The 16,722-nt window shown below is 29.7% G+C and overlaps 1 protein-coding gene across 1 annotated transcript in view; it reads right to left on the bottom strand.

Annotated features, from left to right (window-relative positions):
* LOC113403370 (autophagy-related protein 101) overlaps window positions 1-16,722 on the bottom strand; it is a 60,523-nt gene that overhangs the window by 12,894 nt on the left and 30,907 nt on the right. The window lies entirely within an intron of this gene.

Here is a 16,722-nt window from a genome sequence, read left to right as displayed (position 1 = left end):
TAAACAAACATCTTATTTAAAAACTATTTAATTATTATTATTTGAGACTATTACTATATTATTTATTTTTTGCAGTAAATAAGAATAAAAGATACAATAGAAAAGATAAGTAAGTAGAGAAGTAATGCTCATCACTTGAATATATTTCTTCCAGCACACCCAAGAATATAATTAAAAAGTATTACAGTATATATAATTATAATAAGCAAAAGCTACGTAAATCATTTGAAATCTAAATAACAATGTACAGTTTATATCCTCTTAGCTTTAAACACTTTCGTGTTTGTAACATGATCAAAACAATCAGTGTGATAAGTGAATTTATTCGTAACGGATCACGAGACTCGAGCTGTCATGTTCTCACATAGAATTACGATTTACAAAGGTTGAGATCGTTACAGGGAACTCCATTTACAAGTGTTCCAATTAGCATTCCGAGGAGATGTATTGGAACGGGGCACGGGCCGCGGTGCATTGCGAATGCAGATCGGACGGACATGGTACGTTAATGTGCGAACATTTTTTGGAAGCCGAGGAAGCATGTAGACAAATTAAAATTCGTGACGCGTCCTGTCTTAAAACCTTATATAGTATCCATTGATCATTTATCAGTATGATATAATACAATGTACGTTTGTTTGTTCGTGTTTTGTAGTATAAGTACCTACTTTGATTATTTATTCATCGAAGGCCAAATGATTGGTAAGATCTTTACCTTCGACCATCGGGAGGTATAACAAGATGAAGACTCCTTTTGCCGTCATTCGTCGTAAATTGTAGGGTCTAAAATGGTATCTATGTAATGGTATCTATCTATGTATGATATAGTATCATTGATGTTTCGGTAGAATAATTGTTGGGTCCACAATGCCCTTCCACCGGATAAAATATATTATTACATATTTAGGATAAAATCACAAGGATAATATCAGTTTAATAAGAATTTATGTAGCGTAGCTAAATACCAATTCGTAACGCAAGCGAAGAAGTGTGAATTAATCATTTCCAATAATTAATTAAAATTCTATTTAGAAAAATAATTTATAGCTAATTAGTTATAAGCAAGATATTATAACATTAATTTGTACACACAATGTGTATATTAGGTTTATTGAAGAGAACTTACAGTGAATACTTTCGAAAAGAGGTCACTTGGATTGCTTTATACTGAACTAGCGGTACCTCTCGGTTCCATCCGAATAACAGGTCATCAACTAAATTCATAGTTGAGAGTTTTTATGTTATGTCCAGTTATAGTTTGTGTTGAATTTTCTTGCAATGTACGTATAAAATGGTTTATAGTAAAATATTTTCTAAAGCTCCGTATGTAGGTATAACTGTTATTAGTAATAGTACTTATTAGTTAGTACTTAAATTCAATCTCATAGACTTCGACTTTTGACGTGCCATTTTCAACAGTTAACTTTATAGTTAGTTGTTTTTTTATATAATATTAAGATAATTATTTTAATTTAATATAATGTATAATTAAAGTGATAAAATGCCGCTAATTATTAAAATTTGAGTAGGTATATAATACGTAGCAACATAAGAAAATATTTAATATTAAAGGAAAATTATAACCAAAAAATATTGATTTTGTCAAACAAATATTAAGTATTTTCATATAAGCCATAACTATACAAATCTTTACTTTGATCAATTTTGATCTTTTTCTCATCTTTTTAGATTATAATCATAAAATGGTGGTTAGTAGTTATATCTGTTTGATATGTTGAATCAATTTATTAATTTTCAAGCAATTTACCTACGGAAACTGGCGCCTAAAAAAGGTAGATCCAGTACATCAGGTCACCGGGACCCTCAATTGATACAATATCATTTGTACGATTAAATTTTTAAAATGCTAAATTTCTAAATGATATTAATGACCAGGGTTATATAATTAATATAATATTATAAATTACTTAATAATATGATAGAATGGTTGTATATTTTCATTCATAGTTATTACGAAGATTTTCTTAACTGTAAAGAAAACCGTCTAAGAAACATCGAAATTTATAAATGTTTTATATTTGACACAAAATTCTTAAGTAAATATTATATTTATTAGTAGGTACATCCACTCGTAGAAAATATTTTATTCTATTAGGTACCATGAAAGTGGGCATAGATTTCTGAGGCTTATGCAATTAAACACAAGACATATATATTTTAACAATATTATATAACACTATAGTTATATGTTAATTGTCGAAAGCAAACGTGGTAAGTTATGAGATTACTTGATTGGTCACTTAAACATTACTGATCTCTACCTAAGTTTATACTTTGTAGCTTACCAAGTCCCTAACTGGCTAATATATAACTAGAATGATTTTATTGATAACCACATAAGATTGGAAAACCAATTATATTGACATAACTTTGTAATTATAATGTTGGAAAAGGATTACCTTTTAAAAGCCGGCAAGAAACATTAGGTTCTTGTCGGTTCTTCTCGGTAGAATCAACATTTCTAATCGGTGAGATCTTTACGATTAATACTTAAAAAAAAGAGTCTTGAATAAAGTATATTTTGATTTGATTTCATTTACAACTTACCCTGTAAATGTCCAAATGCCGGGCTAACGCAATCCTCTTAAGGAGACGGAAAAATAAATACCCATGAATTTCATCAAGCATTTTTATATTAACATAAATAAAATATTACTTTAAAATATCGATAAATGTGACAAAAATTATAATAGATAATGTTTTAGTTTATATGTATTTATTTTTTTATTTTTAAAATAGAAAAAAAGACTGGCAAACGGGTTAGTTTAAACTGATTTGACATATGCAATGTCAAAAATGTAACCAATCCCTTAAATAGACGAAACCAATGGCGAGAGGAATAAAGATAAACAAACTATTTTGACCTTGAATTCCATTACTTAATTGGTCGAGGTTTAAAACAATCTATGGCATTCAGGATTCCTGCAATAATGACGTTTGGAACGTCGAAGTTGTTATCGGAACTTTGATTTTAAAATTAAAGTATATAAGTAGTTAAGTCAAATGGTAATGTACATAAATGAAGACAAGTCAAAAACTGTTTGTAGAGCTATTAGCAAATCGGGTTTAAAATGTAAATGTGAGATTTGTTAATCCTTACTCCTACTGCCATTGGAATATACTTAGGTACTATTCGCCGTCAATGCGCCGACAACTATGGGAACTGAGATGTTATAGTCCCTTCTGCCTGTAATTACACTAACGCTCGTCCTCATAACCGGAACACAGTCAATTTAAATATTATTTAGTAAATATTAGCCACATATCTCGACTTATTAACTTAACTATATCTTCGCATATTAACTCTCCACGATATTATAATAGATGTTGATACTCGATATATTATTTATAACCAAAAAACGGATTGACGTCTTCTTATAAGAAAACACCGATATATCGTACAGAGTACGTCCTAGCACACTTTGATTGCATTTTCAAATATTGTTAGATATTAATTTTCGTTTATATTATTTAGTAGCATGTAAGTGTGTACGAGTCTCTCGAATAAAGCGTAAAGCCCTTGGTCCTGCGCCTGAACTCTATGGCGTCGGATTTGCCGTCTAGAATCGAATAGAGAGTGCACTGTTTGCGCACACTTGTGCTGTATAATATGTCCAGCGTAGTTAGTCCCTCATGAGATAGTCCGACGTGTACGAAATCCGTTAGGAGGCCATCATCGTCGTTTGTATAATATACATATATATGTATAGTTTATAGGTATAAACTAAAGTATTAACGTAGGCAAGACAAGGCTTTTTTCCTTTTCTGTATAATGATTTTATAAATACATACTTACTTGCATGCCAAATCGTTAAATACAAATCATTTCGAAATTTGATTATGATTATATAAAAACTAAATAGTTCCTTGAAATAATCCCTATAATAGTACCCTAATATAATTATATTTACCTGTTTTGAAAATTACCCGAACAAATATATAGATAAAAAATGTTGGTCGTTTTAATTTTGATAACATGCGAAGAACTAAATATGTTATACCTACACTAAAATGGCAGTTAGTTAAAGCGTGCAGGCAGATATTTCAAATTTGATATATTTATATACAGTTGTAAACCATTTAAAAACATTATTTTTAGTAAAATTAAACTAATATTTCAATTATTTTTTAATGTTTATAGTGGAACTCCTGTTTATCGTTAAATAGTATTTGAATATAATCCGTTAAAAGTCACTTAAATCCTTAGCACAGCGAAAAGAATTATATATTATAACAATAATACGAAAGATGCTCTACTGTAAACTACAAAATTGACTCATTCGACCTTTCGTAGCAACAGCAGCGGTTGCGAAGTACGACGGAAGGAAAACATAATCATCGTTATCAACATTATTTTACTGATCGTGACTTTAAAACGCAAGTCTTTGAGTTAAATACCAGGAAATAAACACATCATAAAAAAATCACGAAACTTTGAGGACGATACAGGAACTATATCTCAGTCATCACAAAGCGCATTACTCTGAGATGATTAATGCCTCTCAGATTATAAACAAAAGGTATGAAGCGTGCGGAGCATTAGCGAAGTAACAAAAGCGAATACAAATTCCAGAAAGAGCGAAGCGACGCTTCATTTTGTTATAACGTCAATCAAATTAATATTAACGTGACAGAACTTTGATGGACTACCGTGATTTTGTATTCGCTTTTGTTGCTTCGCTACAATGCTCCCCACACTCCATCTACCTTTTTTTTACAAATTTTACTTAGTATAAAGTAAGTTGCAACAAAAACATACAATATGTTATCTTCTTTAAGTTAAAAAGATACATATATATTTTATTTAATCGTATAATTATTATATCGCCAAACTTTCCATACGTTTTCGTTTATAGAATGAATCAGTATAAGAAGCTCAGACTCAACCTGAGGTTCCACAGTTGGAGTCCCATTGACAGTTTGCCAACAACGGCAATTTTTTATAATTCTTAGATTCGAAATGGGCAAGGAAAAATAACCATACAGTTGGCCCTTTGGCCGTCGATCTTCCTTTCATAATTTATTTCCTACTCGGCGGTGAAATGATCGTGAGGAAACCTGTATCGGATGTACATGCCACAGGTCACTAAGACGTAGTGGAGCAGCAAATAATAAGAGCCAAAAATTAAGATCAAAAGGAAAAAGAGTGAAAAAACCTTAGCCTTGTTATAAGACATATTAACTGAATTATTAAATCCTTTTTTGTTATTATATTTATTATTAATCGTTATTGTATACCGTACTTATTTTAACTTTAGGTCACATATGTAAATGGTTTAATTTTTTTAGAAACTTTTTTATTCATAATGATATTTCCTCTACACTTCAAATCTCAATGTAACTGTTATAGTTTAGACTGTGTGTTGATAATCAGTCAGCCAAAACATTGCCATAAATATTTAATGACTTAAGATACAGTTTCTTATTTGATAGCGTAACCTTAAAAATAAAACTAACCTAACTAACCACATTAGAATTACCGCTATTTAAACAGGTTCCCAAGATGTTCCCGCCCACGGCTAGGCGATATTTTATAAGGATATTAAATGTTGTAATAAAAATTAAACATGCAATATAGATGGTGGTAATTCCACTGATTAATTATGAGATTGTAAACTAGGATCGTAAGTGGCAGTTATAATGACGCGCAATGCTTAATGCGTAAGCTATATATGTGTTGTAATAAATAAATAGTAAAATAAAAAGACGAAAGCTCTCACTCGACGGCCATTTTGTATTGTCACCAGTTCAAAAAGTAAGTGCAAAATATTAACTCATTTCGACTTAGTGGTATCTAGATCAAGATTCCGTTGTAAGATTTCAACCATACGTAAAATTTAAATGAAAGTAAATATAACTTACCAAAACGACTTTACAGATGTTTTTATATGAAACGTGTACTTAATGTACACGTTTCGTATAAAATCTTAACTATGTCCATTACTAATTGAATTGGGGTTGATCACGTTATTTGGTACAGCACTGAACCCAATACGGAAATAATTATCAAAACAAATTCATAAGGAATATCATATGTTATATCAGAATATAATAATAACCCTAACCTATATTTTTTGGTGCCGGTTATAAATCTTTTGATATAAATGAAAATTTTTAAGCCATTAAAAGATTGTCAAAAACATTCTAATATGAAACTTGAGTTCTGTTCGCAATAAAATAGTATTATTCTTCTTTGTTTTTCTAAACAGTTCAACAATTATCTTTATTAAAAAAGATAAAGGAAATGGCAATATTATTCATAAATCGAATGGATCATCGTTTATAATGTTAGATTTAAAACTAAATATTTTAGATAAAAAAGAGTAAGTAAATATTTCTTATATAACACACGCAACCAATAATCATAAAATAAAAAAAAATATTATTCAATAAACTAGAAGTTAAGATAAATATATTTTTTTGTAAAACCTATTTACACTGGGTACATACAATTAATAAAATGAATTTAATTAATTATTAATCATTCTTTAATTTAATTTAAAGCAATGGTATTACTTGCAACACTAGCAACCGATTTCGGAAAACTTTATAAATATTGACTTAAACCCGCTGTACAGATACAATTGATAATCAAAAATATAATTTTGAGTTATAGTCTTTTTAAAAATGTAAATCACAAATTCGTTATTTCTAAAACTTTTCGAAAAAAGAAACAATGTCTGACGGTATTTGAATATTTTTGTTCAGTGATGTTTTATTTATTTTCCGTACACCATTCGTATCAAGTTTGACAAGTTTACTTGTGCTGTGAATTTTAAGGTAAGGTTATTTACACGTCTGTGAAAAGAGTTCTTAAATACTATTTGAAGTATTTTCCTTTAAAATAACTTTTATATATAAATATATTTTTTTTAATTTATCATTTCAAATTGGGTTATTACTAATAAATTATATAGACAAGTCTGTGATAGGATGAGATTAAATTCCGAATTTAAATTAAATTTAATTATTGGGCGGTGTGAGTTAAGCTAACTAAGGAACTTTTCGTTAAGAAATTCTATCAAGCGAACGCACTTCACCCAGGGCGTATCAGTTTTTGACTGATACCAAGAAGGTTAGCGAGCTAATCTTTTTTTAAATAGGCAGAATTTGGCATAAAATTGTAATACCTTGTTCTGTTGTTTGACTTTATAATAATGATACTCAACCAGACCGGCTTACGCATCGCAGCACTTTAGATAAAGCAGTTAGCACTTTAGATAAAGTCTCACAACCTCAAAATCCTTTCCAAACATTTTGAACTACTTCCAAATAATTGGGAAGCAAATCAATTAATATTAACTATATTTATGATTACAATAATGTCTATATAATTAGCATTGTTTAGCGTTTTGTTAAAAAAATATTAATTGCATTCAGTTATACATTGATTTGAAAGAAAAAGCCTGGGAATTGTTTAAGTTATCGTCCGAAAAAAAACATTTAATATTAAGTGCGCCCTCTCTCTCAATCAGTATATACGACAGTTCTGCTCTCACAAATATATGTATTTTTTAAGGAAATATATAAAGGTTGACTATAGATAACTTAACAAAATTTATAATTATTAATATTACGCAAATTAGCTAAAATTCTTACATATTTTTTGCATAACGCAGCAACGTATAATATTTTGACCTCTATAGTTTTATTACATGCATGAAATTTCCTCAACATTTTAACCAATTAGCTTTCCAGATAAAATATATAAAAAGCGTTAGTATCAAAGAATCAACAATCAATTTGTGGGATCACATTTATATTATTGTTATTATTTATAATATTGGTAAATACCGCTGTTTCGTCGGTCTGTATTTATTTATTTTAAAAACAAACGGTGCGTATTATTACTAGAAGTAGAATAAGCAACATGGATATGAATTTGTAATGTGTATTTATGTGATATACGTACGCATACGTCGACATTTGTGCTTTAAAAAAATATATTTTCTTTTATATTTACGCGATCTTCGGAAGAACTTATTATTAGGTATATATACTAGATGCTAGATATAGTAGGTATATACTACTTAGATACTGATTGCGTTATGGTTATATTAGCTATCTTATTAAGCAGATCCCGAATCTTGATTACTGGCTTTGCTTAATTTTTTTTTAAATATCTGACTCCTCTTCATCATGATGTAGACGTATCAAATATTTAAAAAATTATCGTGTATTTCCGTCAATAAATCTAGCTTCCTTGGAAAACTCGTAGAGCCTGTGGTCCTGCACCTCAAGTCTGTCTGGTCGTGTCAAATTGCCAGTCTAGCGTATTATGTGAGGGATATTATGAGAGATAAGAGTGCACCTGAGCACCCAGTAGGTCGGGATTACATGTATATTAGATGTATAAAACTATGTATATTCATTATAAATGGCGTCTAACTTAGATTTTTTTTTACATTAGCAGCCTGTAAATTTCCCACTGCTGGGCTAAGGCCTCCTCTCCCTTTGAGGAGAAGGTTTGGAGCATATTCAACCACGCTACTCCAATGCGGGTCGGTGGAATACACATGTGGCTTAATTTCGTTTAAATTAGACACATGCAGGTTTCCTCAGGATATTTTCTTTCACCGCCGAGCATGAGATGAGATATAAACACAAATTAAGCATATGAAAATTCAGTGGTGCCTGCCTGGGTTTGAACCCGAAATCATCGGTTACAATGCACGCGTTCTAACCATTGGGCCATCTCAGCTCTCTCGCTTAGATATTATTATGAAAACAATAATTACATAATGTCATAATGTTGAATCACAGTTCGTTGCATACAGGTAATTGATTTTCGGTACGACAATGAACACAAATTAGCTATTGCACGTGCAACGTACAACGTAAGTTCATATGAATAAATGATTAACTCATTGTATTTTTTTTTGTTCCACAGATAATATTCAATTGAAAAATTTGTTAATATTTTTAATTAAAATTATATTTGCTCTTATTTTATTGTGTCTTAATGATTCTGACATTTAAATATTTTAAAATAAGATTGACGTAACGAATCGATTATATTAATAATTGCAAAAAAAGTTTAATACATAGGCACGTCCATCTTAAACTAGCAAAGAGAGCCGTATTTGTAGAACAACATGTTTTACAAACAGAGATTTTGAGTTAGCGACGTTTATCAAATCGCAAGTTAAATAATAACTAGTATGAAATACGGAAGATTTTAGAATATATTTAGACAAATATAAAAACTAGAATTATTGCATTAGTTAGGCATAAATATGTTTATATTTGCCATTGACACTATCATTGGGGTAACCAAGGTTTGGTTATAGAAGAGACCACACTTATACAAATTTTGTTTTTGATTAAATTATGGCTTATCTGATTTTTTCTAGCGACTACTACATTTACACGGGCCTGAGCTCGACCTACCTGGCTATACCAAAGAATGACAAGTTACCTACACAGAGTTACAAGTTTAATTTTTTGGTAATCTTGTTTATTTGCCGTAATATATAACTTGCTGCTACACACGGTTGTACCCCCGTTAATTGGTTCTGCTCAACCTTCGTGAGCGTAGCGTGATGGGTCCAATTTATATTTTCAATCATTTAGTTATTTCATTGCCGATATTTACGCGTTCAAACAAATATTTTCTAAATTTTTTTAAATTTTATTATATTAGTATTGTTAATAATATCTTCCTTTGCCTAAATATTATGCAATAATAATTCTATTACATTATCAATCTCTCCAGGGGACGCTAGTACATAGCCACCGTCTCGGCCCACCTAAAACTTACTTAAGCTAACATTTCATATTGTGTTTATATTATAAGCGTGATAAATTGATAATAAAACATTCTTGGTTCATCAAAGGCGGCTGACCTAAGCAATAAGCATGTGACTAGAACGTCGCCAGCCGTGAAAAATACAACTTTTTGCGCATTTATTTAAACAATGAGAAGTGACACTATTACATAGAATGAAATACGCGAAGCTAAAACGCGCCGTCAAAATATGCCTGTTATAAGTGTCCGTTCCTAACGTCGAAATTCGTCTGAGTTAAAAATATTAGTTTTACCTCATGATACTTTAAAACTATTACGAGCTGTGCCTGCGTTTAAACCTACGTAGTATTCAGTTTGTTTGACTTAAGTCTTGTTTTTACTAAAATAAAATATTGTCTAATGGTAACGTTTCTACTTGGTCCGTATTGCGCCAGTTCTGTATCGTAAACTCTAAATAAGCTCATGTCGTGTAATTATATATTTCACGTTTTTTAAATTGTCTTGAAATATCACTTAAACGAACTTACAAAGACAAGTAAGATACGGATTAATATCATTTTATAAATAAAAAGGTAAACAGATTCTTCTTTAAACCATACCTATTCATATGTTAAATACATTTTACAATTATATTTACTGACTTCGTACGTGTAATATGTGTAATAAACATATAAAGGTAGCTACCAATTCTTCCTATTAACTTTAAAATTTCCATCCACAAAAAAACCGACAATTACCGAACATACACGAATCAGTTGTACATATTCGTACTTGTTTTTCGGGATTCGGCGACAATACAAAGACAGACTTTATTTTAAGATATTCAATTAAGTTTAAGTATATCTCTTCACCTATACTAGTCGCAACCTAGACGAGCTCTATCACTTAGTGCCTATCATTGTTGCGAGCGGATAACGTGAAGATTTTTCACCCCTAATATCTAGTCACCCAAGGACATAGGTAGGCATGTACTGAAACTCCCTAACAAATTGACTTTGTTTACTTCTCAACCATACCCAATAAGGCATAATTCACACATCCACATGTTCGAATACTATTTACATTTTTTATTATTAAATATAAAACAATATTGCAATTCGACTCTAATTTGTTGAATAAATATTTTGAGAGCAAATTAAACCGAACTAGCGACCTGAAAATTGCACAAAAAACATTAAGTAGATAAAAATAGCATTTCGACATATATTCAGAATGGTTTGAATTATTGAAGCGTCTTGTTTTTCCATTCCAAGTTCCATTTCGTTTGCTAATAAATACTACAGTTATTATGCAATTAATATCTCTCAGTTAATATAATATAATGTATATTCAATACAAAAATGAACATATTCATATAATACAATCTTCTGGGCATAGATATTACGGGTAGGCCACGTGAATTGAATACGAAGTTTTAAATCCGAGCACCGTTATTTTCATGAGTTTAATTTTTATAATTCATCGATGGCGGTGAAGGAAAGAATTGCGCGGGAACCTGCGTGTCGAATCAAATTATAACACATGTACAGCCATTATTTTTTCTATAAAGCTAGAATAGTCAATTGGACAGAATCATTCAAATGTTTGCAGAACATATAAGTGCTCTTCTATATTTAAAGTGTGCTTCTAGCTTTACAGACGTAGCAATTGAAGTACAGTACAGGAATAAACTACTCGTACACACCTTCAAATAATATTTCAACTGTAAGCAAAAAAATTATAAATTGGGATAACGGAACATAATTAGTAGTTGCCTTATAATACGTAATAAGCCAAATTAAAACGATTTCTGGAGTCATCACGGTTGCAGGCTAAGCTGTGTTTAGTTACTATTACAAAGTAAAAGCACTCTAACTAATGCCGACTGACTGGACTAAGCTAACATAAGGTAGAAATTACTATACCGAGAATCTACCATTATTAAATCAATTTTATAAGATTATGTCTGACGTACACTACGCTCCCCTAATAAACTATATTATATAAATATACTTAAACTAGCGTAATAAAAGGTTTTACGACATTTATTTGCTTAATATAATTTGACGTAGTTTATTTAAAAGGATTTAATTTACAACGAGCAATTATTGAAGTATTCAATTAAAGTTCACGTCGTATTTCTTCATCGACGGTAAAGCTAGTAAATTTTAAGTACCTACGACTTAAATTTTGCTAGTTTTATTATGTTTTCGCTGTGCCGATCAGGTTCACTAAGTTTTTATACACAAAAGACAGATGGAACAGTATAATGCGGCCACTAAAGCAAATACAAACCTCTGTTAGTACGAAACCAAGTGTCTCGTGATCAATACGTCACAACTTGACAAGTACTTTTGATTTGTTTATCTAACGTGACGAATTATAATAATATTTTTATATAGTATGATTTGATACATTTATTTTATATGTTATTTGTTACTAATGAAAAGGAACATAAATCTTATTGAAAAACAAATGATGTAAGTAAAACAATATGTTGGATTAATTGATAAAAATAAAGATAAACGTAGTGAATTTAAAATATAAATTCTAGTCAAAGTCAGATCTTAAAATTGCATGACGTACCATGGCGAATCGTTGTGCTAAGCATTTTGTACCTACCGACATTATAAACTACAATCTGCAGTAAATAAATTGATTTGAAAATGACAATTAAAAGTTGGTATCTCGGAGACGTTGGATCCTTATTTGAAATTCAAAATATTTATAATAATGTATACCGACATTTATGGTATGACGACCATTTTATACTTAAGACGTTTTTTCTACGCCTGTATATCTGTATACTGTATAAGTTTTATAACATTAAATAACAAAGTTACATTTCTATTACGTTAAAACTAAAGAATCTCACCCGTGAAAATTTGAATCGGAGTTACAGTGAAAAGAGATAGATGTTAAATGTTATAACTATTATGGTCATTGTTCCATGTAACTCTCTCACATTTCACTGTAGTGTTCCGCAGTGAGTTTTGAGTTTGCTCTTATAGAATAGGTAACCCTTTGACAGCTTCATCAAAGTTAAAATTTGTAAAATTAAAATATATTTTATTCAAGTATAATTCTGAATCGTCATTTTACAATATTTAATTAAATTTAAGGTTAACACCGGCTCGAAACGTGGCAGGAGTCTCAAAAGTTTGCTGTTTATCTCTTGTCGCTCTTTCGCAGCCAAATCACTGAAGCGAATTTAATGCAATTTGTTATGAAGCAAACGTGAACTCGATGATGGATGAAGCAAACTTGAACTCCAGAGAAGGTCTGGAGTTCAAGTTTGCTTCATCCATCATCATTCAAGGCTATACTTTTTTAAGCTTAACACGTGTCGACCTACCCCTAAAACGCGAGCAAAGCTGCGCGCAACGAGTGCAAGACAAATAGAATTTATACTTATTACTATATACGTAGCCTTGCGCATCTCGTATGAGATATTTAATATGTATCCACATAACGCTCCACTGCTGCAATCGCGTCGCCCGTGGATGACCGTTGTTCTTGTCTCAAGTAATAACTTGCATTTAGTTTATCAGATTGACGTTAACGGTGCCTTCTCAGCTCCATTTAGGACCTTGAAGAGGTATAGGACAACCTCCTAACCATAGTAACATGAGACATTTTTTTAATAAAGCTTGCGATTAGCGCGAACTAAAAGATTTATCAAAAACAAGGAATAAGTACTTTAAAAAAGATATTACCGTTACTACGTTTGATTTATTCGTAAAAACGCATATTTTTGCGTATTTATTACTTTTTTATTAAAACGTAATAAAAAATATAAACGTAGTAGAGCCACGGAAACATAAATTAGTATACTGATTCATTAAATCGGTACGATTAAAAGTTCATTGTATAAGTAGTTAACTGGAAGTAATGTATCCATAAATGTATGTATACCTGTTTATATATTATATATATTTACTTTATATTTTTTTATTAATACATAATTAGTAGTTACGATTACTTTAAAGGGAAACATATACAAAGAGAAAGGTAACAATTTATAATAAGATCCAAATAAAAAATAATAAGCCCGAAATTGTTTTCATAAATCAAAAACGAACAATTAATTTTATTTATGTAAATAAATAAAATCAATTAATGCGTATAACCTTTGCATATATTTCGTAAAAACTCAGGTGTAAATTTATACATATTATGTGTTACTCAATATTATTTAGGGTACATATTTTGCATACCTAATGTGTTTGTATCCTTGAGATGTTGAATTTGCACCAAAAAAATTTATCATCAACAGACGGATTCATGTACTTCTTCTATACATATATTATTTATATATATCCCGATTTTCATCATATTATATTTAATAATTTTATTTATTATTATTAAAGAAGGATTTGAAGGATTCGCTCGTATGTTTGTAGGCAACCGTGCTGCTCGCTGCATCCATCAATCAAAGTTAATTCTAGCAATTTAAAGCCATCATTTCTTTTATTTAAATAGATGTGAGCAATGGGTAAAAATTGATAACATTAAGTGCTTAAATATATATAAAAATATGAATTAAAAAAAAAATAAAATAATATATAATATTATTGATAAAATAAATTTAGCACACATTGAGAAAAGTAAAATAAAGTGGGCAACCCTACCCGTAGTCATAGGAACTGTATTAAAATTATAAACCATATACATATTAATCCTTTAAAGCGATGCCAACTATACGATCTAAGATGTTATATCCCTTGTGTGCAATAACGCTCGCCCTCTTAACCGGAAAATGGCAATAAAAAGTATTGACGTTTGGCGGTATTCTAACCGATGATTTGTTGATACCCAGACGAACTTGTAAATTTGCTTGCAAAGTAAACTTATTACTAATATTTATATATACTGCAAAACATGCGTTATATGCGTTTAAGATTATATACGTCAACAGCCCAAGAAATCAGGATCGATTGTAATATTTCACTTACATTATAAATAATACTTATCTATACCTAAGTTTCAACAAACCGAAGTAATAACTAATGGAGTTCATTATGTCTACTTCGATATAAAACTATCCAACGCTATAAAACGTAGATAAAACCTGAAGTATATAACTGTATATTAATATCCCGTCGTGTTGTGAAATGTTGACAGTTTTCGTATATCCGATGGCATTCAAAGTATGTTCCGACATTCTTTAATCAAGCAACTTTTGTCTGTTAAATATAAACAACGAATGATTATTATTCTTAGTTGAAGATTTAAAAATTGATCGTAATTCGATTTAGGTCTATTTGTCTTTTTTTTTACTTGTATGTGTTTTGCGGCCATGAAATTTGCTTTATATTAAGTAAGCAATCAAAATCAAGGAAAATTTTGTAAAGGCATTCTTTAAACAATAGAACCTTTTTATGTAAATGACCATTTAAATTTTACGCAGGTATTTGTTTTTCTTGATGGTACTGAATGCTGTTGTTTTCTAACCGTTTAAAATAAACAAAAATCTTAACACTAGTAAATCTATCAATGTCGTTAAATTTCGTAATATGATAATACACCTCTACACGTAGGTACTTAGGAATAGTCATCTCACAAATTTAATTAAACGTTTAATTAAATCATTACTTTTGAATGTTGATTCTTTTTCTATCTCTATAACTTGCAGGTAACTCTTTGTTGAACTAAAATACATCATTAAAAAAAATGTATGTTTCTTATAATCTATTTAAAGTTATTTTAACAAAAATCTCGAAAATTTAATGCGTCATCATATTCAATAGTTAATTAGGAAATGACAAAAAAAGAACGTTATGGTGCCTTGCGAAAATTTAATGAAAAACTTGCAATTTAATGGACAATGGCTGTATGGAAAACCCGATCTCAATAGGGTAATAGCGCTGTGACTTACTCTTTATGTAAATAATGTAGTTATTAAGACTTACTCGTGTTAATCATACCATTAACTTTATCCATAGAATTAATCTAATATGACAAAAAATACATAGATCTTTTCATTTATATATATATATATTTATGTAATATTTATTTAGTCATGTCAAGTTATGGTCATGATTTTTTTTTATCAATGTCAAAATTCAATAAATTTGAAATTAAGTGTACATAGACAAAGGCCACATGCAAATTAAGACATAAAAAATTAACGTCTTTAAAAACCCCATTCGATCGAAATTAATTAAAGTAACAATAAAACCTCAGCCACTAGTTAAATAGTGTTAAACTTGTCAAACGAACGTTACTTAAGTATGTAAAAATTGCTGAAAAAATAAATAAATAAATGAGAATTAGTACGCTATATATAAAGACGTCATTATTAAATACATTTACGTAATATGAAACTAACTAAAACTTATGCTCTTGTAAACGCATACGCTGTTTTATGATAATACAAAACACGATAAATATACACTAATGGAATCTCCGTTTAGAATGATAAACGACGAAAACTTGAATATTTTAAAAACCTTTCACTTAGTTATTAACGTTACTCTTATCTGTGGTAAGCTCTTCCGTGATAACTCATAAGTAGATAGTCTATGGTTTTAAAATAAAAAAATACTTTTTTTTTGAGTTATTTATGATAATTCTATTTTTAAACTAGCATTTGTCTTCCGTTTCATTAATTAGCTAAGTTTGTTTCAGATAATAAAATGCGATTGCTTTAGTTATATTTAATTTAATGAATAAGTTAATTTTATACGTTTTTGTTTGTGAAGTGCAATCAACTAACACTTATTACTAAATTGAGATTTTTTCTAAATAACTCGAAATGGAGTTAAAATTATTTTTACGAGTTAAATCAAAATAAATATGTAGTAAAGTTTTAATTATTAAATTTCCATTTTTATATTATAGACTTTACTTTTAATGGAATTACCCTTACTGCTGTTATGATGACTAGAACGAGTACTGCTAATTAGTTTAAAAACTTTATTAAACTTGAAATATACAATGGCTATAACTAGATACAAAGCTGATGCGCTCAA

The sequence above is a fragment of the Vanessa tameamea genome, chromosome 13, assembly GCF_037043105.1.
Source record: "Vanessa tameamea isolate UH-Manoa-2023 chromosome 13, ilVanTame1 primary haplotype, whole genome shotgun sequence".
NCBI lineage: Eukaryota > Metazoa > Arthropoda > Insecta > Lepidoptera > Nymphalidae > Vanessa > Vanessa tameamea.
Note: the sequence above shows the minus strand (reverse complement) of the source record. Positions and strands in the feature narration are given on the sequence as shown.